The following is a 24,033-nucleotide window of genomic DNA, read 5'->3' as shown; positions in this document are numbered from 1 at the left end:
ATCAAGAATCAGGGATGCTGTCTCATTTGCCAAGGTGTCGAAAATCAGATGGGCTGGTCACATAATGAGATTTAAAGACGACCGCTGGACTAGAGCTGTTACCGACTGGATTCCACGGGATGTCAAAAGACCGCGTGGCCGTCCACCTACCAGATGGTCAGACTTCTTCGTCAAGATCATGAACGATTGGTTTGAGGCCCTTCATGTTCCCGGAGTGAACAGATGCCATTGAGCTACACTAGCACGCGACAGGGACAAATGGAGACATTACTGGTGCCCGCTCGAGCAAATCTACGACTAACGGGAAGTTAAGTGATTAAGTGAAGTGATCCATGCCCCTTTACCTTCCCTTTAATAGTTTCTTTGTGTGTATTTGTTTGTGTGCTTCCTGGTTGATATTTCAGGCATACTGCATATTCCTAAAATGATTTTTTACTAAGTTGTTTGTGTGGCAGATGTGTTGCCTCAGTTAAGTTTGTGGTTTTGTTTTTCTCTCTTTTTGAAATTTGCAGAGATGAAGAGGAGAGAGGAAACTGGATACGGAGCTAGCTTCTGAAATAGTGTCTTGTTAACTTCCGTGTCCTCATCTTTTACTGTCTTGACTCTTCCATGCATTCTGTAAGGGTTATGTTCTACTTCCTATGCGTCAGTTATTGGTCAGGACCTGTTATCTTATGACTTTACTGAAAACCCAGAACTGGAGCTCTGCTGCTTTCCTGACTTAGAATATCTCAAGCACCAAGAATCTTGTCTACTGACAAAGATATGACCACTGCTATAGCACTGTAGCACTGTCCTCCCGTTGTTCATTGATTTGCTCAAGCAGGCCCCATAACGTTTCCATTGTGAGACTTGTAGTTACTGTGTTTGGCATATTGAATACGTCACAGGTAGCTTGACAGGCATTGCCGTGCAGGTGAGATACTCTTGGTAGTTTGCCAGGCTCTCCGAGAGGGGCAGAGGAATCGAACCTGGGTCAGCTGGATCGGTTGCATGCAAGGCATGCAAGGCACCCTACCCTCTGGGCTATCACTCCTATTTTTCAAAAATCATACTTAGTTAATTTGAAATCTTTAAGACGATCATGAAAAATATACAACTTGAACTCAAGGGTACCTGGACTTCTTTGAAAATGTAGCACTGTAGCACTGTCCTCCCATTGTTCATAGATTTGCTCGAGTGGGCCCAGTAACGTCTCCATTGTGAGACTCGTTACTGTGTTTGAAATATTTGAAAAATAAGTGAATAATTTTATATCAATTTCCTTATTTAATCTAGTGATCTTATTGGGTGATACCAGCTCCCACAGGAGACAGTAATAGTCGTGAGGGAATTGGAATTTGCTTCCTGTTTCTTCATTTAAAGAACATTAACTTCTAAGGGTGAGATGAGGAATTGTTTTTCTTAAAAGAGGGTGGCATATCAGAGAGTTTGGAAACTCTTTGTCGAATCTACTCCATGTGACTTCCAGATATTGGAAGATATCCAGTTACTTGTTTTTTTTTTTCACAACTTGTCTATAATTTCAAGTGTTTACTTAATTTTATCATGAACCTTTGTGTAAATATACATATGCACATGTGTATATGTGCAATTCTCATATATATGAATATATCTGTGTATATCAATAAATAGATCTGGTTATGTGGTCAGAGATAAATAGACTTATATGATAGATAAATAGATCTGTCTGTCTGTCCTCTCGTTGTTCATCAATTTGCTCAAGTGGGCCCAGTAACGTCTCCATTGTGAGACTTCTTGTTACTGTGTTTGGCATATCGAATACATCACGGGTAGCTTGCCAGGCTTTGCCATGTGGGCGAGATACTCTCAGTAGCTTCAGGGCTCTCCAAGAGGGGCAGAGGAACCAAACCTGGGTCAGCCAGATTGGCTGTGTGCAAGGCAAACGCCCTACCACTATGCTCTTGCTCCAGCTAGATCATTTATAATAATCTCTTTCCTGGTTCCAGAACCCATTTCTGTAGTAGGAATTACAGAAGAAAAGACTGAGGCCACCAACATTAGATATCATGTTAATTCAAGATGAAGGACTGACCTACAGACACGTTAGTACCTAGATGCTGCTTAGAATCGTAGCCAGTACTGAATGAAATATTTCAAATCACAACTCCAAATCTCTATCTTGCAGCAGCAAGCAAGAATGAAGTCCTGAGCGGCCTCATGGAACTTAAATAAATAATTTGTTAGAAACAAAATTTGGGCGGAGAGGGGGATTGAAAACTTTGGTCATACCTGGGAGTGCTCAGGACCTACTACTGGCTCTGTGTTCAGGAGTCCCTGACGGACCATAATGCCATACTGGGAATCAAACAGGGGTCAGAAGCATTTGAGACAGCACCTTATCTCCTCTACTATACCACAGGGTTTGGAGGTGAGATTTTTAAAGACCACCAGACTGCAAGCAACCATAGTGCTCTGAAAGATACATTATGAAGTAAAATTCAAATCCAAGTATATTTGATTCCAAAGGTCTTAGCTTCTGTGATTTTACTATAAAGCTGCTTTTCAGTATCTGTATCTGAATATTAGAATCCATTTCCCCCTCAGTTCCATACAGAATAAATAAATATGTACAATTTTCTCTCTTTCTCTCTCTTTCCCCCCTCTCTCACTCTCACTTTATCTCCTCTCTCTCCAATTTCCTAAGTCTTGTTCTCAGGAGACCCAGTGACCCTTCGTAGAGATTTCTCATACAATGAGGCAAGCAATTGAATAGAGAGGGTTGAGAATGAGGTGTTGCTAAGTGAGAGTTCCCGTCACCCTGGAGATTTGGCAGTGGTGGGAGGATGTGGAGATCTGGTGTTTCCAGGGTAGCACCCTGTGATGTTCAGGTTGGCCACCTGAGAGGCATGCACATTAACCCCTGTGAGCATCCTTTCTTCATTGTTTCCACCTAATTATCACCTACTAGTCAGATATAAGTTCATCCACTTGACATTGAGGCAGCTTCCCCTCACCTCTCTCCTGACCCTCTTTACTTTCCTTTTAGGCCTTACCTCATTTAATTTATGCACTCTTGTCCTCATAATTTAGTCTTCGTAGCTCTCTTCCCCTTATGATCACTATATTGCTTGTCTTGTAGCAGAGTTGAGGTGTGTCTTGGGTGCTAAGATAAACACATGGAACATGCCAACTTTACATGTGGATCAGAGCATGGAACACAGTACCACATGCCAAGTTTACATGTGCTCAAGAAATGCATGCGCAGGTCAGTGCCAGGCAAAAGGCAAAAGCTGAATATATTTTGAAGGAGACTTAGTGCAGTAATAAATTGAAACCAAAAATAAATTCCAAAGATCAACAAAACCAGGAGCTGTTTCTTTGAAAGAATAAATAAGATTGACAAATCATTAGCTAGACTCACAAGGAAGGAGAATACCCTAGTAAACCATCATTCAGAAATGAAATGGGAGATGTCGCAACAGATACAATAGAAATTCAAAAATCATTAGGGATTACTTAAGAAATTCTTATGCCATGAAACTGGAGAACCTAGAAGAAATGGATACATTTCTGGATTTCAATAGCACAGCAGGTAGGGCGTCTGCCTTGCACACAGCCAACACGGCCGACCCGAGTTCTATTCCTCCGCCCCTCTCGGAGAGCCCGGCAAGCTACCGAGAGTATTCGATATGCCAGACACAGTAACAACAAAGTCTCCAATGGAGACGTTACTGGGCCCGCTCGAGCAAATCGATGATCAACGTGAGGGCCTTTACTTACTTACTTACTTACTTACTATAATTTCCAAGGTTGAACCAAGAGGAAACATGTCACCTAAATAGGCCAATTACTAGCAAGGAAATCTTAAGAGTAATTTAAAGTCTCTAAGAGAGTAAAAGCTGAGACCCAGTTAGTTTACTAGTGAGTTCTTCCAAACCTTTAAAAAGACCTACTCCTAATCCTTTCCAGGTTATTTCAGAAAATTAAAGAAACAGAAATCAACCCAAATAATTTCAATGAAGTAAATATTACCCTGATACCTAATGCAGAGACATCACACAAAAAAGAAAAACTTTTTTTTCAATCATACAAGGCTGCTGGCTTCCGAAGCCATTCACACCATGATAGGTTACCTTTTTTAAAAGTTGAATCAGAGTGAGATACATGGTTGCAAGGTTGTTCATTCATATCTGTATATAAAGGAATGCTACTTGACTTTAAGTAAAAGTGAAATCAAGCAATTTGCTGCTATGTGGAGGGATCTGTAGAGTATCATGCTGAGTGAAGTTGGTCAAAAGGAGGCACAGAATTATCCCTTTCATCTGTGGGAAATAAAGAATCAAAGCAGGAGATTAATAAATTCACAAAGGCATGGAAAACTGAGAACTGGTTTTGAGGAGGAAGCTGAGGCCGGGGAAGGGCCGGCTCTTTGGTGGAGGGTGTGGCGCTGGAATGTTTCAAGGCTAAAATCCTACTAAAAAGCGTTTTATAAATCACTCTGCTCAAAATAAAATTTAAATTTTTTAAAATTTAGTGTGAAGAAAACACAAGACTGGGGCAATGTTTCTGATTTGAGATGTTAAGACTTCCTAGAAGTAGTGTCATATCTGGATAATCTAGATAAATCCTCTTGACACGGTCATAAAAAGGGTCCATGAATACCTACTCTGAACCCACCTCATGACATTTGGTAAATTTACAGGGAAAAGAGGATTTCACAGAGGAGGTAGCCAAGCCCAGATGAGGTTAAGTTCTTGCTTAAGGCCACTCAGCTCACACGTGGTGGAATGTAAACTGGGTGTCTTTATCTCCCAAGAATCCAAATCTTGATTTGAAACAACTGCCCAATTCTGTCTCTACCTCTGCTCCTAGCTCTCTGGGGGTAAGAGAATGTAGCAGTTTTGTGAACAATCTATCATCATCCTGTTAGCTGAAAAATGGCCTCATTTGCCTCTTTCTAACCAAACTCAAGCCTTATGGAGAGACAGCAGAATAAAAACCCTCTCCTAATAGTGTGCTGCGTAAGGCAAATGAATTGCTCAGATATGAAATTAGAATTGTACTCTTTAAGTGCCTGAAAACTGCAGGATTCATTGTGCTATAACATTGATTTCAATTACATCTTAACCTTTAGCGTGATGATGTGACATTATACCCCTCTGTCACCACTGCGGATTCACTCTCGCTTTTATTTCTCTTGTTAAATATGAGCTTTGTTGTGCTCCATCGATCTCTGCAAATACTCTTCTGTTTACAACTTTGATAATCTTCATGTAATCTGCAAGAATAATGGGAGTCCTATCTATGTGGCTGAATTTTCAGCATCGCTGAGATGGGGAGGGGGAAAAATGGGGAATCTGACACTTTGGAAGCTCCCCAAATGCAGAGACCTTTGTTCTCTAGTTAAAGTTGACCTTCTCTCTGGAGTTTGAAGGTTAAGTCCTAATGCATTTGCACACTGTAACAGACAGAAAGGGGCTCCTTTAAAGAAATCAAGAGTGTAACAAACACAGCTCTCTGGCCCCTAAGATTTGATTACTGCTGTGACCTGTGATTTCTCATACAAGAAAAGAAAGAAATGGCTCTCACCTGTTAACAAATTCTCTTCTGGGAAAACAAAAAAACACACACCTATTGGAGCTCCCAAGTATGCCATGGTATTGTCCTGAGGATGCATTAATGACTTTGTAAAATTCTCAGAGTATTGCACGGAGTGGTCATTCATTGTTAAAAGTAAATAAAAGGAGAAAAATGACCTGGAGACTGTCTTGTCAAAATTCAGCTATTTGTGGGTATTTGTATTTTACTTTGTCCTGGTTTGGGACCACACCTGGCAGTGTTCCGGAGTTAGTGTTGGCTCTGCACTTGGGACCCACCCCTGACCATGCTCAGATAGCCAGCCGTGTGCGACTGAAGCCAGGGCTGTTGTGTGCAAGGCAAATTCCCTACCCATTGCACTATTTCTTGACCTCAGTGGCACTTGTTTCTATAAGTGAGATAACTCCCTCACTGCACTTTCATCTTTAGAAACTTACCTGAAATCACAGGTTCAAACACCATGTTTTTGATCTCCCACCATCCTGGAAAGTCACCAGGATGCCTTCCAGTTACTGAGAGCTTCAAGGGACTGAACCAGACCAGGAATCAGCTGTACAACCTTATATTAAAACTTTCACTGAATTCTCGGAAAATGGGCACCTGAAGTTTTGGTATGAACCAGAGTTATAAAAATTCAGCACATATTCAAATATGGGAGCCAGGCTCCATCCAATGTGCCTCCCATGGAAATGGGACTCTCTTATGAATTGCTGAGATGTTGGCAGTCCTCAAGAGTCAGCTAAGCTGGGCTGGCCTGCTGCATAATGTACGTGCTTCAAGGGGAGCTGCCACCTCATCGTCCATCTGCTTCTGAATTAAGAGTCCAATGCTCAAGCATGAAAGTGAGAACGCGGCCGTGGCAGGGCGTTGGGTGGAATGGCCCCTCACCAACCATGATCCATGTAGCACAGAGGCAGCCCAGCTCCACAGCTGGGTGAGTTGTAACCCCGCACACCCTCCACAGATCCAGCTCCCAGACTCTATGTTTGTGGGAGCTCTAAGGCTAAGCAAGAAGATGATACAGAGTACATATGGATTATAGTATGTGAGTTTGATAATTATAAACTTAAATCAAATATATATGTAAATATATATAAACTGCATACTTGCATGTTTAGTTCATATAATGCTTATATAAATTATTTTATATAATTTCTAGTTATAGAACCTGAACTATACGTGTTTGCATGTTTAGTGTGAACAAACATATGTACTTACCCATTTTTGCTCATTTATGTAACTGATATCATAGACTATGAAATATATCCTCGCTTGCATTTGGATTTAAAAATTTTTATGTGTGTCATATACATTCTATCACATTGCTAAATAGTCCCTACAACATTATTTTAATTGCTTTATATTATTTTATTTTATTGCCATACCATAATTTATTTCACAAACCAACTATTATGAAAATTTACATTTTAAAAATTGTATAACTACCATAAATAATGTTATAACATCACATGTGCATTCTTGAGTATTTCCTTTGGCTTAATTCCTAGAAATAGGATAACTAGAGGAGAGGATAAAAACATTTTTATAACCTTTTTAATATTTCTTACTGAATTACTAACAAGAGAGAATAAAACGATTTATTCTCATCCCATCAGTGAATGCACTATCTCAGCACACTTTTAATAACAGAAGTCATTCAGTATATAATTTTATTCTTTGTCTATTTGATAGATGAATAATGGCATTTGTATTGTTTTAATTTGCATGTATTTGATTACTAAATAGGTTGATACCTTTAGCTCTATATTACCCACATGTATTTGTTTCTTAATTTGTGAACTATTAATATATGTCCCTTGCATTTATTTCTGTTAAATATGTATTGTTTTTATCATCATTGATCTACTAAATTATTTAAATTTCAAAATACATTAGTTTAGGGAGACTGAAAGAGTGAAGAAAACATTCAGGCTGGTACAGAGGGTAAGGTGTTTGCCTTTGCAAGCATCTCACGTGTGTGTGTGTGTGTGTGTGTGTGTGTGTGTGTGTGTGTGTGTCACACCTGGCAATGCACAGGGGTTACTGCTGGAATAAGTAACCTTATTTACACTCAGGAATTACCATTGGCAGTGCTCAGGGGACCACATGGGATGCTGGGTATCAAACCCGAATAGGCTGCATGCAAGGCAAACGCCCTACCTGCTGTGCTATTGCTCCAGCCCCTCAAGCATCTCACTTGGATTCAATCCCTAGCACCCCATGGGTCCCCGAGCACTGCTAGATGTGATTCCTGAATGCAGAGCCAGGAGTAAGCCCTCACTATAGTCAGTTGTGACCCCAAAATCAAAAAACCAAAACCAAAACCGTTCAGGCAGAAGACAGAACCATTAATAATTGTATTCTATCTCTGATGACTCCAGGAGTGACAAGAGCGAAGAGCTAGTTACTCTAAGTGTTTCACTCAGCTTGATTTTCCCTGTCTCAGGAGGCTGACTTCCAGGCACTGAATTATTAGGACTCTTGCCCACTGTTTTCCACTTGGTTTTAGCTAGGGGGTATCATCAACAGTAGATTAGAGGGCAGGAAGAGAGAGAGAAAGATGGATACTTATGCGCCCTCCCTGACCTTGTTGCCCCCCTGTGCTTCAGGCAGAGTCTTCAAGCCTTGAAGAACCCCTATTTGCCTAAGAATTTCAATTCATTTTTTGTTTGCTTTCAACCAGGAATGTCAAGAGCTTCTTGCTGTTACTGATGCTTGGTGTTCACCCTCTACTGTCAATTCCCTTGCATTTGTACATACTGCATCTTCAGTTATTTTATTTATTTATCTGTCTATTTTTATTTTCTGGTTTAGGAACCAGATTCAGTGATGCTGAGGGGTTACTCCAGGAATCACATATGGCAGTGTTCAGGAGACCATAAGGGATGATGGAGATAGAACATGGTCAGCTGCATGCCAGCCCAGTACCCTCCTCACTGCTCTCTCTCCAGGCCCTGCATCTTCATTCAACTCTTTATTTAAACCCTTGGATGATGTGATTTCTGCCATTACCCTGTATCATGTTCCAGGAGATTAACTTTTAAATGTAAGTACTTCTGTAGAAATCCCTGATTTCATTTTTTCATAATAATTATGTCTCATTTTGAAATTTGGTCATGTTGGCTGCTTGTAAGGCAAATGCCCTACCTGCTGTGCTATCGCTCCAGCCCTAAAGGTAAAGGCCCTCCCGTTGATCGTCGATTTGCTCGAGCGGGCCCAGTAACGTCTCCATTGGAGACTTTGTTGTTACTGTGTTTGGCATATCGAATACTCTCGGTAGCTTGCCAGGCTCTCTGAGAGGGGCGGAGGAATCGAACTCGGTTTAAAGGTAAAGGCCCTCCCGTCGATTTGCTCGAGCGGGCCCAGTAACGTCTCCATTGGAGACTTTGTTGTTACTGTGTCTGGCATATCGAATACTCTCGGTAGCTTGCCGGGCTCTCCGAGAGGGGCGGAGGACTCGAACTCGGGGTGCTATCGCTCGCACAGCGGGTGGGGCGTTCGCCTTACAAGCGGCCAACATGGCCGACCCGAGTTCGAGTCCTCCGCCCCTCTCGGAGAGCCCGGCAAGCTACCGAGAGTATTCGATATGCCAGACACAGTAACAACAAAGTCTCCAATGGAGACGTTACTGGGCCCGCTCGAGCAAATCGTCCATTATTAAATTTCAGGCATACAATGTCCCACCCCAATTCCTTCAGCGGTATCCACTTCCCTCCACCAATGTTTACAGTTCCCAAGTCACTGCAGCACTGTCCTTCCATTGTTCATTGCTCTGCTTGAGAGGGCACCAGTAACGTCTCCATTGTGAGACTTGTTGTTCTGCACTGAAGGCTGGATACTCTCAGTAGCTTGCCAGGATCTCTGAGGGGATGGAGGAATCAAACCCGGTTTGGCCGCGTGCAAGGCAAACGCCCTACCAGCTGTGCTATCATTTCAGCTCATAGCCTGCATAGGGCAAGCAAATTCCCCCTCCGTCGTTGTCCTGGTGTCCCTTTCCCTAATTTATGCTCCTCACCTCCCAATCCATTGGCAAGCTTCTTTCTTACAGTTACTTCTTACTTACAGTTCTTCTGCTGTTCATTTCTACTGCCTTTGGGGCTTCATCTTCACTTAATCACTTAATCACTTAATCACTTCCTGTTAGTCGTCGATTTGCTCAAGCGGGCGCCGGTAATGTCTCCATTTGTCCCTGTCCCATGCTAGTGTAGCCCAATGGCATCTGTTCGCTCTGAACATGAACAGCCTCAAACCGATCGTTCATGATCTTCACGAAGAAGTCTGACCATCTGGTAGGTGGGCGCCCACGCGGTCTTTTGACATCCCGTGGAATCCAGTCAGTAACAGCTCTAGTCCAGCGGTCGTCTTTAAATCTCATTACGTGACCAGCCCATCTGATTTTCGACACCTTGGCAAATGAGACAGCGTCCCTGATCCTTGATCGTCGACGATTGTCAGAACTCCGGATTCTTTCTCTCTTTGAGTGAAACGTGATATTCCAAGCATAGCTCTTTCTATTCTTCTTTGGGAGACCTGAATAGCGTTCTCATCTTGTTTGCGTAGGGCCCAGGTCTCTGAGGCATATGTTAATGCAGGAAGAACAGTGGAATCAAAGAGATGTGCCTGGAGCCGGAGGTTCTTCGTCCTCTTAGCTATTTCTTCGACGTTCTATTCGATATGGGGCTTCATCTTATTTCATAGAAATTGTTCATTTTTCTATGGTTTGCTTCTCTTTATGTTATTTGTTTCTTTATTGTCAAAATATAAAAGTTCAGTGACTTTAACATACATATAACCAGTGTACATCATCTCTACAATTTATGTTCCCTAAAAGACCAGTCTTTGTATTGCAATTAAGATGTTTTTGACATATAAACATCTTAATTATAAATTATATGCAACCACTGCCTGTATATCCTTTGGTAGTGTCTATGTATCCTGTTCTGATTAATAAGGCTGTTTTATGTTGAGGTTTGTAGATCTCATGTTATCAATTGTTTTCTGATATTTAAATTTAGAATTTATTTGTTGATCTATTCTAAATTTAGCATTTATTTGTTCATCTGTTTACTCACAAGTTGACAGAGAACTTTTGGCTGATTTATAGGAGGGTTAATAAGATTATTTTTGTGAAAGTCTTTGTGTGAATATGGAATTTATTTTTACATGATGTGAGGCAAGAATTTAAACTCAGTCATAAAATTAAAATAGTAACAATTAAATATTATTTTATCCTCAAAACTGTCAAAAGATAAAAAGAAATAAAATTATAGTACTTATTCCTAGTGGGTATGAGAGGAAAATTATTGTCCTCAAAGTTACTAAAAAATATATAAATTTTTATGGTACTTTTGAAAAGAAAAATGGCAATATCTCTTAAAATTAAAAGTACACACAATGTCCAACCCAGAAATCCACTCCTGGGAAACCAACTTAAAGTCATAGAAATATCAATATATTAGCACAGAGTCAGCTTGTTTATAGCAGCATTCCTTGTAGAAATGAAAACAAAGGCCAAGGACAAAGAAAAGTAAAAAATCTATAACATAAAACATTTTGCAGCCACCTAAATTAATTATAGCTTTAACAGAAAGATTTCTGTGTAGTATTATTGAGGAAGAAAAGAGAGGTAAAGGTTATTTTATATGATACCATTTTTATGAAGTTAACAATGTCAAAATAGAGGTGTGTGTGTGTGTGTGTGTGTGTGTCTGTGTCTGTGTGTCTGTGTCTGTGTCTGTGTGTATTTGCAATAATTCCTTGAAAATGAAGAAAGGCAGAGAAACACAACTATTTGCTAGGCGACTTGGCTATTAAATGTGGGAGTAGGAAAAAAATTCATTATAATAGTGATTCCAGTGGGAGTCCCTGGGTGACATACGTAAAGTGGTTAGTAGAAAGACTACAGCCTCAAAAAGGAGCTCTACAGCTCTCTCTTTGTCCACCTCTGCCACCCTGGGGAACAGCAGAGAAAATCTAGGACACATAAGAGTCCGCTGTGAGCACACATAAGAGTCCGCTGTGAGCCATGCTCTTTGCAGAAAAGGAAAGTTAGTTAGTCCTAGACCTCACAAGGCCTATTGAGTCTTTGCCTTTCCCTCACAAAACAGAATTTCAGAAGATGAGCAGTGAAGTAAAAACAGGTTTTACTTATTTATTTAGAGAATCTGAGGAATAAGAGGGAGGGAGGGAGAGGGGAGAGTGGAGGGGGGGAGGAGAGAGAGAGAGAGATAGAGAGAGAGAGAGAAAGACAGAGACAGAGAGAGAACTCAGGCTTTTCTCTAGTGGAGAGGGAGCCCAGTACACATCCCTGCATTAAGGTATTTAAGTATGAATGCACACATTTCAAAAGGGGTGATGCAGGTAACATGTGCACAGACAGCACATGTGCTTGGCAGCAACACATGGGCTCAGGAGGCACATGTGCCCAGACAACCCATGTGCTGTGGCAGCACATTCATGGGCTTCCTTTGTTCAAGTTGTGAGATAGGTAAGAGTCCATTGCTAAGGGCGATTACCAAGAGGAAGAGTTAGGAGCACTTAATGGTCTTTGTTAGGGTCCGTGATCTGAGGAACAAGACAGAGTCAAAAAAATACAAGCAAAGAAGTTCTTTATGCACGCCAAGCACATAAACTGGTTGACCAGGGTCCCCTGCATAGAGGGCGACCCCGTCTCCCTGAAAGCATCCCCTTTTATCCCTTTACTTGGATCCGGACCTTCCTTCGGATGAAGACTTGGATTGGCTCCGTCCCAGAACCCTAAGGTCGTGTTTTTTCTTAATTGGCTTATCCCTCCCTTGCTGCCTTCACCTGCTAACTTCACAAATCACAATTCACAAATCATCTTGTTATTCGTCGATTGCCTCGAGCAGGCCCCAGTAACGTCTTCTTCATCCTAGCCCTGAGATTATGTTCAAGGCTCTTTAGGAGAATGAGACCCATCATTGTTACTGGTATTTGGCATATTGGGTATGCCACGGGGAGTTTGCCAGACTCTGCCATGTGGGCAGGCTACATTCGGTAGCCTGCTAGTTTGTCCAAAGTAGGAATGAGATAATAAGATGGTTTTTATAGTCTCTGAGTCTTGGCTGTTGATGGGATTACACAGCGCCAGGGGGCCAGTTGGTGGGTGTGACCCCCGCCTACTGGAATTTGGAGGATCTGGGTGGAGGATGCTCAGCCCCAATCTGGGTAGGCTTGGAGATCTCGGCCCCGGAACCCGCGTGGCTTTGTCCCTCTGCCAGTACCTTCATGTGTGAGGAGAGTGGTCTCAGCATGGTGGTGGCTGGCTATAAAAACCAACTCCCGGAAGAGAACAGCGCAGTCTCCTGCCCCCGCGCCTGGCTGTCGTCGCCGGGGCCCCTTGGAGGGGAATGGGTTTGAGCTTTCCTCCCCGCCCCAACCAGGGCTCCTGCAGCTGAAGACCTCCAGGACCAGCCATCACCATGCTGAGACCACTCTCCACACATATGAAGGTACTGGCAGAGGGACAAAGCCATGCAGGTTCCGGGGACGAGATCTCCAAGCCTACTCAGATTGGGGCCGAGCATCCTCCACCCAGATCCTCCAAATTCCAGTAGGCAGGGGTCACACCCACTAACTGGCCCCCTGGTGCCATGTAATCCCATCAAAGGCCAAGACTCAGAGACTATAAAAAATCTGCTAACTTGGATTACCCAATTTTACTTCTTTTCCCCTTTTAGGCTATAACCTGACACTTTTCCTTTTATTGTTCTGCAACTTTACTTATTCTGCTTTCCCAGAATTTATGCCAGAGATTGTGTTAGCTGGGTTAAAGATAAACCCGGATATCCTGTACAATATGCCTGCTTAGCATTAAATCATTACAATGTGGGACTATGGCTACTATGGAGTCCCTAATGTTAGTTCTTGCAGCCTTTTAGTCTTCTTTGATATTCCTTTTTTGGCCTTTATTCCTGCTGGTGCTTCTCTAGGGGGTGGGGGTGGGGATCCCACTATCTCTGGGTCTCTTCTGGCTCCAGATAAAGGTCTTATCAGGCCTTAGTTCCTGTGTCCACAAGGCGGATCCTATTAGTTCAAGCTGGTTTTATTACTCCCAAGAACTCATTGTCACATGGACAGTTCCTTTCCCTGTGTATTTACCTGACTCAACAGAAAAAAGAAAACTCCCACTTATGGCAAAGTGCCCCTTTGATTTTTTTGTTTTGTTTTTTTGTTGTTTTTTGTTTTGTTTTTGTTTATTGTTTTTGTTTTCGCTTTTGTTTATTTTTCTGGGGCCTTCCAAGTTGTGCTCAGGAGACCCCAACACCCCACCTGTCACCCCTCACTCACTGGCTGCTTCAGTGAAGTGACCTGAGAGCCGGGTGCTGCCAGTTTGGGATTGTCCAGACCACTCTGGTGGTGGTCGTGGGGCTACAGGGCTGCACTTACATGTTCAGGGAACGTGTATGCCAGGAATCAAGTCTTTGTCAGGCAATATGCCTTAATTGCTGTACTATCTCCTATGTCCGTTGATTAATTATACCTGCACATGTATGTATCCAGCTCAGAGGAAAAGCTCATTTCTAGGACTGGGGAGAAAATATACGGGTTAAGGGTACAAAATATGTGTCCCATTCTGTTAGATCTCTGGCACCACTTGGCAGATCCTTACCCCAAACTCCCAGAATTAACAGGTATAGGCCTGAAAGCCACCAAGTCCCCCCAGATGTGACCTGGTGGGCCCGGCACTGTGGGAACCAGCCAGCACTGTATCCTCAGCCCTTCATATTGAACTGAGAAATAAATAGACTTTGGGATTTTTGAGCACTGCTTGTGAGCCTCCCACCCTGTCCTCTGCATACCCACCCCCAAAAGCTCATCTCTATTGACTTGTAAACAAACAACAAAAGAAGCAAACTACCACCACAAAAAAAAAAAACCTATGTACTTGCACATGTACATATACTGATGGTGAGTTGCATAGCACCATATCACTGTAGCGTTGTCCTCCCATTGTTCATTGATTTGCTCAAGCGGGCACCAGTAACGTCTCCATTGTGAGACTTGTTACTGTTACATATTGAATATGCCACTGGGAGCTTGCCAGGCTCTGCCATGTGGGCGGAATACTCTCGGTAGCTTGTCAGGCTCTCTGAGAGGGACGGAGGAATTGGACCCAGGTCCGAGTGCAAGGCAAGCACCCTACCCGCTGTGCTGTGAAAAAGAAGGGTCTGTTCCAAATTGTTCATATGGAGGAGATGAAGGGGACCAGGGACATAAGGGTTTTGCTTCTATAAACATTTTACATTGCATGATATCAAACATTTTTGGTAACATGAGAAATAAAATTTAACTTTTTACTAAAGGGGAAATGGGTGGAGGGGCAAAATCACAACAGAACTATGTCCTGGGTCTGAGGGCCTTCGGCAGGCAGTTGGGAAAAGAAGGAGGAGGCAGCCTTGATCAGAAGCTGGGAGAGGAAAGGAAGTGCCTTGGTGGAGAGACATGGGCAGGACCTGTCCCAGAGAGCAGACTGCACGTGGGAAGGCACAACGATGAGAAGAAGAGAGTGTTTTCAAAATTAAGTGAGACTGGAATAATCCAGTATCTGTATCATGCAGTACCAAGAAACTTGGAATATTTCGTTTTGTTCTGTATTGGGGGCACGTTCGGCTATACTCAGGGCTTACTCCTGATTGCTGGCAGAACTTGGTGGGGCTGTACGGGGTGCTAGATATAGAACTTGGGTTGGCCGCATGCAAGTTGCCTTGCCTGCAGTACTATCACTCCAGCCTGGAACTTGGGATTTTTACACTAAAATGCTCATGGCACTTTAGTCAGCATCATTGATAAAGTCAGATAAGACTTTGTGGTAGAGCACTACCCTGTGCTTTTTAGAATCCTGTGTTTAATAAAGTTTCCAGTTTTTATTGACTAGTTGCCTGTAGCAACACCTTTCTCCAGTTATGAAAAGCAGATGTATTTCTGGATGCTGTTAAATAATGCCATGGTGACTAAATATTGTCCCCCTTCCCTGATCTCCAACTGAGATTGTTGGAGAACTACTGTTATCGATAACAGAGATCAAGCTGGATTTTACTTATTTATTTATTTATTTTTGCTTTTTTGGGTCACACCTGGCGATGCACAGGGGTCACTCCTGGCTCTGCGTTCAGGAATTACCCCTGGTGGTGCTCAGGGGACCATATGGGATGCTGGGAATCGAACCTGAGTCAGCAGTGTGCAAGGCAAACACCCTACCCGCTGTGCTATTGCTCCAGCCCCTCAAGCTGGATTTTAAAAGTAGTTGAGCAAACTGGAGCTGTGTTGATGTTTATAATGGCCTCCTTTCTGGTAGAAGAAAGAGTGGGAGTAATAGGAGGCAGGGAGGCCAACAGTTGTACCTGGAAGCATATAAGAAGTAAGGATAACTGAATGAGGCAATTGCAGTGCAGTGAGATACTCTCTCTCCTCTATTCATCTCTGCCTATTTCTCTGCTCTATGCCTACTGCTAGAACCCTGGCTCACCACTCTGTTATTCATTATCTGTCTACGTGCCTCCAACCTCCAGTCTCTCCCCATCTTTATTCTATCCTCCATGTTACGCTTAGAGAGAACTTTCATATTTTGAAAGGATTCAGGGCTGATCTGTTCCTATGGTGTCACGATTATCTGGACCACCCAGGTGGTTCTCAGGGATCTGTAGGGTCACATTGTGGCACTAGAGTGACCATGCACTTCTCAGAATAGCAGCATGCAAGTTATGAGCCTGAAACGTGTAGTCTCTCTTCAGCCTCTAGACAGAACTTCCTTAAATAAGCAAATCCAAACAGATCATGCTCAGTTTAGGAGCTTGCAATGTCTTGTACATGACGGGATCAACAGCCATTTCAGAAGGAAGCACTTACCGAGCTGGGTTCTCTCTAGTCTCCTACTTACAGTTTCTGGAATGAAACTAACCATCCTGAACAGCTTCTTCTCAGTCTGGAATCATCTGTATTTATCCTCCCTCTCATCTGTCGTGAGTCCTCCTTTGTGCCACATCCACTGTCCAGCCCAAGGTAGATTCCTTTTCTGGGTTTCAATCCTATGCAGATGCTTATTATGCCATGCGATAATGCCTTGCTAGTCTCTCTATTCCACTTTTCTGAGTCAATCAAAAGCAAAGACTATGTTCTGATTCATCTTTCAAACTCAGAGCCTGGGAAATATTAGCACTTATTTTATTTTTAATAGGATGTTAAGGAGGAAAGAGAATTAGAACAGACTAGTATACACAAAAGGGTAATACTGAATAATTGTGGAGAGAGGGGGATCCAGGGACAGAAAAATAGTTCAAAGTGTGGAGCATATGCCCTGCATGCTTGAGGCCCCAACTTTACTTTGACACCACACGACCTTTAAATCATTGCTAAATGATGTGACTCTGGTCTCTTCTAGCACTGCAGGCTGGGAAACACAGCATCATCTAGTCAGAGCATTGTCAAGGGCAAACCTCTTCTGGACCGAGTATTATTGGGAGTGCTCTGGGCCCTTGAGAATCTCTGAGAAGAAATCTACAAGTGGGGGGAGAGAGATAGATTAACAGACCTGGGAAACTACAATATCTCAATACGAAAATTAATCTTTACATACACTGAAGAAGAGAACCTTCAAGAATTGAGAGCTTGAACACAATAGAAAGGAAAGGAAACTTGATCCTTAGAAAGGCTGACCTCAGAGGTGAGAGAATGAAATTTGGTCTTTAGTAGACTTTCTTCAGCCATCAAATAATTGCCATATTTTATGGAAAAGCCAGTAATGATTGGACCAAAGCAACAGTACAGAAGATAAGGTTCTTCCTTTCCACACAATCAACCCGGGTTTGATTCCCTGCACTACAGATGGTACCCCGAGCCCTGTCAGGAGTGACCCCTGAGCATGGAGAAAATATTAAGTGCTGAGCACAGGTGGGAGTGGTCCCAAGATAAAAATTTTTAAAAACTTAGCAATTGTTAGAGGATGTTTTCTTGTAAAGAATTTTATAATAAGATTGCAAATGAGTAAGAATAAATGATGTCATAAAATATTGATTTCTGCCTTCTGTTGAGTTGCTGAACAAGAAATCAAAAATTGATCAAGTCATGTGGACTGGCTTTCCACAGAGGCTAGAAAGCAGTGCAGGTAGCCAGGCAGGTGACAGAAATATAGTCCCAGCAGGGCAGGTATTCAGCAACAAAGCAAGGGCCTTGCATTTGACCCCCATCTTCATAAAAATAAAAGAAAGAATAAACATATAAAAGGAACTTAGTCCCAAATACCCAGGAGTTGTGAAGATTTACTGTAGAGGCTACCTGCAAGTAGAGCTGGGGTTTCATTGCCTGGAGGCCTCCTGCAGTTATTGAACAGGAAGCTAGTTGGAACTGGGACAATTTTAGCTTGGAGCATAAAGAATTGGACCTCCTTCCCCAGAAATGCAGAGTCACTCCAGTGTTGGGTAACCTTACACCCCCACACTGAAGAGCTCCTCTGCTCCAGATGCTGACATACCCAGATCACTTTCTCTGACCTTATTCTGATGGTCCCTTTGTGGGTCATAAGAACAAAATGGCCCAGAGCGGAAGTTTGGCTCTGAGTTGAGAGGTATGCTTGCTAAGATGTTGCACAGTCAGACTCTGTGAATTTAAAAGAAAAATAACAACACTTAACTCTCATTCCCAAAGAACAGCTCATCAACAACCAAACTAAGAATCGATTTTTTTTTGCTAGTTCAGTACTTAATGCTACATGTTAAGCAACAGGATTTTATAATTCACTAGTTCTTCTCTTACAGGGAATTAAGTCATAAAAATCCATTCTCCTCCCAAATGCCAAGAACCAAGGCCATCTGCTAATAAGTGAGTGAACAGATAGAGAGATTTAGTCAGCACATTGATTTCTTGTTTTTCTAAACATCCTTTTTTTGTGTGTGCCTATGTGGTGACTCAGTGATAGATGCCTAGAGTTCTTTCTTTCAGCCTCCTGTAGTTCTTGATTCTCTTTATTCCAGTCTTGAGATTCTAGAACTTGCTATTGTCCTTTGTATTAGAAACAAGTACAACACTTCTGAGATATCTTGTTTGGGTATATTGTCAAACAGAGTTTATAAAGTCGAACTTGAAGGTTCAAGAGGGAATTTCATTTGGTTTCTATGATATCTTTGTGAAAAATACTCTATTACTTTATGATAATGATCTGGTACATGAGAAAAATGAGACACAGGAGCATGTAACCATCCTGAGACAATCCACGTAATGAGTGGCAGTGTGAGAATTTGAGCATATACTGTGCTGTTCTCTTCTGGAAACTTTGTGCCATGGTATTTTAATGCTATTCTGGGCATTTCCTATCTGTCATTGCTTCTTTTTTTTCTTTTCTTTTCCTTTCCCTTTCTTTCTTTCTTTCTTTCTTTCTTTCTTTCTTTCTTTCTTTCTTTCCTTCCTTCCTTCTTTCTCTCTTTCTCTCTTTCTTCCTTTCAAGTAAAAACAGATTTTATTTGAAGATTTTCAGGAAGGGGAAGGAGGAAGAGAAAGAGAGAGCAATGCACTCAAGAGAGAATGCAGGCTTCTCTGAAGGCAGAGAGGGCCTCTATACACACCACAGCGTTAGATTTGGAAGCATGAAAGTACACATTTCAAGAGGGGAGATGCGGGTGCCACATGTGCTCGGCCACGTGGGCACCAGTAGCACATAGGCTCTGGCAGCATAAGCGCGCCTGTCATTGCTTTTTGATTATGAAATGGAACCTGGTCGGTGCCCCATAATGAGTGGATACACAAACTCATTCAGAGTCGTTCACTGCCTAATGTGCAGCGTGTGGCCTGGTAGACAGGGATGGAGCAGGTGTGATGAGTGGGAAATGATGGCACTCCACAGCTTCTGAGACCACAGTTTATAAACTGCTGGTGTTTTATAGAGCTCTAAAAAGAGCTTATGCATCCTCCAGGACCAGGCAGGGCAACACTTGCCTCACTCTGCAAGCCCAGTGAGGATAGGTCAAGCAGCATCTTCACATTTCGCCCAATCCCTAGAAACTCCTTGTCCATGAACCAGGATTAGGAGCTGCAATGGAAGGACGATTACCTCCTAAATAAACCCCATCAAGAGACTCTGTATCAAGTCAAGCCCTCCTAATGGGACAGGAGAGAGGGAAGGACCGATGTAATTAAGTTCAGAGTCTGCGAGTCCATCATAAAAGCCTTGTTGATCTGCATTATTGGATCTGAGTGGTGTCAATGGAGTCTTAGGTAAACCACAGAGGTATCTTCAACGGGCTTGTGAAAGGGCCAAGGAGGAGCATAACCACTTCCTGTCCTTACTGGTTAATGAATTTGCATTACATTACTACTTTGGTATAGTACAATATATAGCCCAAATGATACAGAAGCAGAGAAAAATATCTAGAGCCAAACTGTTGTTTTTTCTTTTTTTTTTTTTAAATTTTTGGGTCACACCCAGTGATACTCAGGAGTTAATCCTGGTTCTGCACTTAGGAATCACTCCTGGCGGTGCTCGGGGGACCATATGCAATGCTGGGAGGGAATTGAACCCGGGTTGGCCACATGCAAGGCAAATGCCCTACCCGCTGTGCTATCACTCTAGCCCTGCCAAACTGTTATTTCACACTCACCTTTATCAACCACTGTTTACGAAAGTATGTGCTATGCATTGAGCTACATATGAGCATTCTGTCAGTATTCTCAGAAAACTCTCCAATTCCCTTTACAGGAATTATAATTTGACTTACATGACATTTTATCATGACATCTATATGTCTGGTTGTAATTAGGAATAATCCAAGATCACACCGTGGCAGAGTTGGGATCTGAACTCACGTATTTATTCTCAGCCCTTAGTGTTAGTCGCCATCATAGACCTCTCCCAGATTAGCCTGGCTCCTTGTAGCTGCCCCTATATATGGCTTCCAGGTGGCCTGACTCCTCTGGTTTCCTGTCTTCTTTCAGTTCTTCCCAAATCATGAATGGAATTGGATGTGAATTTTCTTCTTCAGATTACAGTCACTGGTACATCTCCCTGGATCAAACCCTATTCTCTGTGTTTCAGTTCCCAAATCAAGGAGGGTCGGAGCATTGTTTTTCTCTTCATCTGTAGCTCAGATCTGGATCCAGGTAGTTTCCTAAGTAAAAAACTATCTTGACTTTCTGAAATGTCTTTTGGTATATCTCAAATGTACATTTGATTGGTTGACTTCCATTTACTAGGACCTTACCTCATCTGGAAAGAAGAAATGCAAGTCTCAATTCTCTTTCTCTCCCTCTCTCTCTCTTTCTCTCTCTCTCTCTCACACACACAAATATCGACAAATGAGTGAATATATGTCCACAGTAAATATGCAAATATTTTCATTAATCTTTCCCTATAAAACACATCTTCAGGTGTTTTGATAGTGTAAGTTCACAGCGAGTGAAGTTTTGAATACTTAAAAACATTCAGATTATACATGATAACCTTTCAGTATCTGTATTTTAAACCATAATGCCTAAAAGGAAAGAGGGAGGGAAAGATAGATAGATGATAGATAGATAGATAGATAGATAGATAGATAGATAGATAGAAGGATAGAGATGCCTACCATATAGGTAGGGGGCTAGCAGGGAATTGGGAACATTGGTGGTGGGAAATGTATACAGGATAGGTATCAGAACATCGTATGACTGAAATCCAATAATGAATAACTTTGTTTCTGTGTATCTCATTGTGATTCAATTAAAAAATAAATTAAAAATTAATAAAAGAAAAGAAGATTCTGGAAACTGGAAGGGAAACATCGACCAAGCAGTCATATAAGGGATTTCTCTAGAATATACAATGAAACAAAAGAGCACATGGACAGTTTGACTATTTGGATTTACTCTGAACACTGGGGTCATGGCTGGGCTAGGGCAGCAAATCCCTATCTTGAATATTTGTAAATTGACCATGCACTTTCCAAGCACTTCTTCCAGAAAATCTGATACAGGGTAGTTTCAGACTTTGGATTTTAATTTAGTAGTTTCATTCATTCCATTTACTATCTGTTATGTACTGTTCTGAGTTTTTGCACAAATAAATTGCACTCATGAACATTGCTGAGGACCTTTTTCCTTCCTTCCTTCCTTCCTTCCTTCCTTCCTTCCTTCCTTCCTTCCTTCCTTCCGTCCTTCCTTCCTTCCTTCTCCCTCCCTCCCTCCCTCTCTCCCTCCCTCCTTCCTTCCCTCCTTCCCTCCCTCCCTCCCTCCCTTCCTCCTTCCTTTCTTTCTTTCTTTCTTTCTTTCTTTCTTTCTTTCTTTCTTTCTTTCTTTCTTGAAGTAATATCTTTGAATTCTTGTTTTAATACACCTACCCCATCACCTTTCCAAACCTGGAAATATGTCTTGTACATAGTGGATTGTTAATGTAAGTGTTCATTTGTTCAGTAAGTGAACAAATGAATGTGGTCATTCTTCATAGTTTTAATAAAAACTCACTTATAGACATTCTCAATATGCTCTGTATTAGAGTCTAATGCTGCCTTAACAACTTAACACAAACTCAGTGGCTTAAAGCAATACTATATTATCATTCTGGGGGTCAGAGATCAGAAGACCCTCAAAGACATCTCTTTGCCTTAGCGGTAGCTACATGGGCTTGGATTCCTTTTTCAGTGGACCTCTTTCATCTTGAATTCAGAAATCACATCAGTTTAATTTCTGCTTCCATTCTCATTATTCCTTCTCTTACTATTCTCCTACAACTCTCTTATATGGGCCCTAATAATTGTATGGTTCCTCAACATTCCCCAAGTCCAGGAAGAGTGCCACACTTTGAAATCTTAATTATCTTAGCAAAGTTTTTGCTATGATGAGTAACATAGACCACGGATTCTAGGAACTGGGGAGGGGGGGAAGGACATTATTCTGTCTGCCACAGACATCTAGATTGTAATAGATAGCACTTTTCCCCTACTAATTAATAATTAATCCACTCAACATGAGCCTTTATAATGAACTAGAAATATGTACATTTGGGACGGAGTCTGGCATAGTCTTTACCTTCAAGAAACCTCATAATGATATTAAACATAAAAGTTCACTCCAATCTTGAAGGAGGAAAAGACAAAAAATGTTTCATTAATTTCATAGGAGAACCTACTCACTTGGAGAAGAAGAAATGCAGAAAAGCTTCATGACAGAGACATCTTTGGAACTAGAACACAAAGACTGTGTCAAATCTGGCCAGAGCCATAGGACAGCGGGTAGTCCTTGAGTGCAGAGCCAGGAATAATCCCTGGGCATCACCAGATGAGGCCTCAAAACAAAACAAAACAAAACAAAACAAACAAAAAAACAAACTTTGGGAATTGGAGAGTGCAGGATCAGAAGGAGCAAGGGTAGGAAGGACAGAAAGCATAATAAGGGATAGAAGGGAGTTGGGATAGAAAAGGGCCCACTATGACTAAGATAGTTGGAAATGATCACTCTGGATAAGAACTGTGTGCTGGAAGTAGATAAAGGAACAAAAGTGATAACCCCTCAGTATCTATACTGCAAACCATAATGCCCTAAAGGAGAGAAGGAAAGGAGAGAAGGGGGAAGGAGAGAAGAGAGAGACAGAGACAGAGACAGAGAAGGGACTGCTATAAAGACAGGCTGGGGGGAGGAAAGTGGGAAGTAAATTGGGGACTTTGGCGGTGGGGAATGTACACTGGTGGAGAGATGGCTGTTGGAACTCTGTATGATTGAAATCAGTCCATGATCAGCTTTGTAACTCTGTATCTCATGGTGATTCACGGTCACGGTCACGGTCCTCCCGTTGTTCATCGATTTGCTCGAGCGGGCCCAGTAACGTCTCCATTGTGACACTTATTACTGTGTTTGGCATATCGAATACGTCACGGGGAGCTTGCCAGGCTTTGCCGTGTGGGCGAGATACTCTTGGTAGCTTGCTGGGCTCTCCGAGAGGGTCGGAGGAATCGAACTCGGGTCGGCCATGTTGGCTGCATGCAAGGCAAATGCCCTACCCGCTGTGCTATCGCTCCAGCCCATGGTGATTCAATTTAAAAAATAAAATAAGAAGGGTTAAAATATACAGAATGTCATTAGGTGCTTGACTTTGTTCAACTATATATGGAAAACTCCTCACATCTTTTTAAATAGCTACTGGAAGACATCGTTGGGAGATTTCTCTCAAATTACGGGTTATAGAGCTGAGCCACAGGACAAACAACTTGTGCAAAGATGACAAAATGTGCATGGAAGCCCCGTTCCCCAGTAGTTTATCTATAAGGAGGACTAAAGAGGTAGAGCAACTACAGAAAGTAGGCATGTACCAGATCATTGATGAATTTGAAAGTCAGGCCTTGAATTGACACTTCATTTTGAAAGTCAAAAGGGAGTGGAGAGATAGGAGAGAAAGTAAGGTGTTTGCCTTGAATATGGCAGACATAGGTTTGATCCCTGGCACCTCATATTGTCCCCTTAGAACCAGCAGGACTGATTGCTGAGTGCAGAGTC

This window comes from Sorex fumeus, unplaced genomic scaffold (genome assembly GCF_029834395.1).
Source record: "Sorex fumeus unplaced genomic scaffold, SorFum_2.1 ptg000130l, whole genome shotgun sequence".
In the NCBI taxonomy this organism is placed as follows: Eukaryota; Metazoa; Chordata; class Mammalia; order Eulipotyphla; family Soricidae; genus Sorex; species Sorex fumeus.
Note: the sequence above shows the minus strand (reverse complement) of the source record.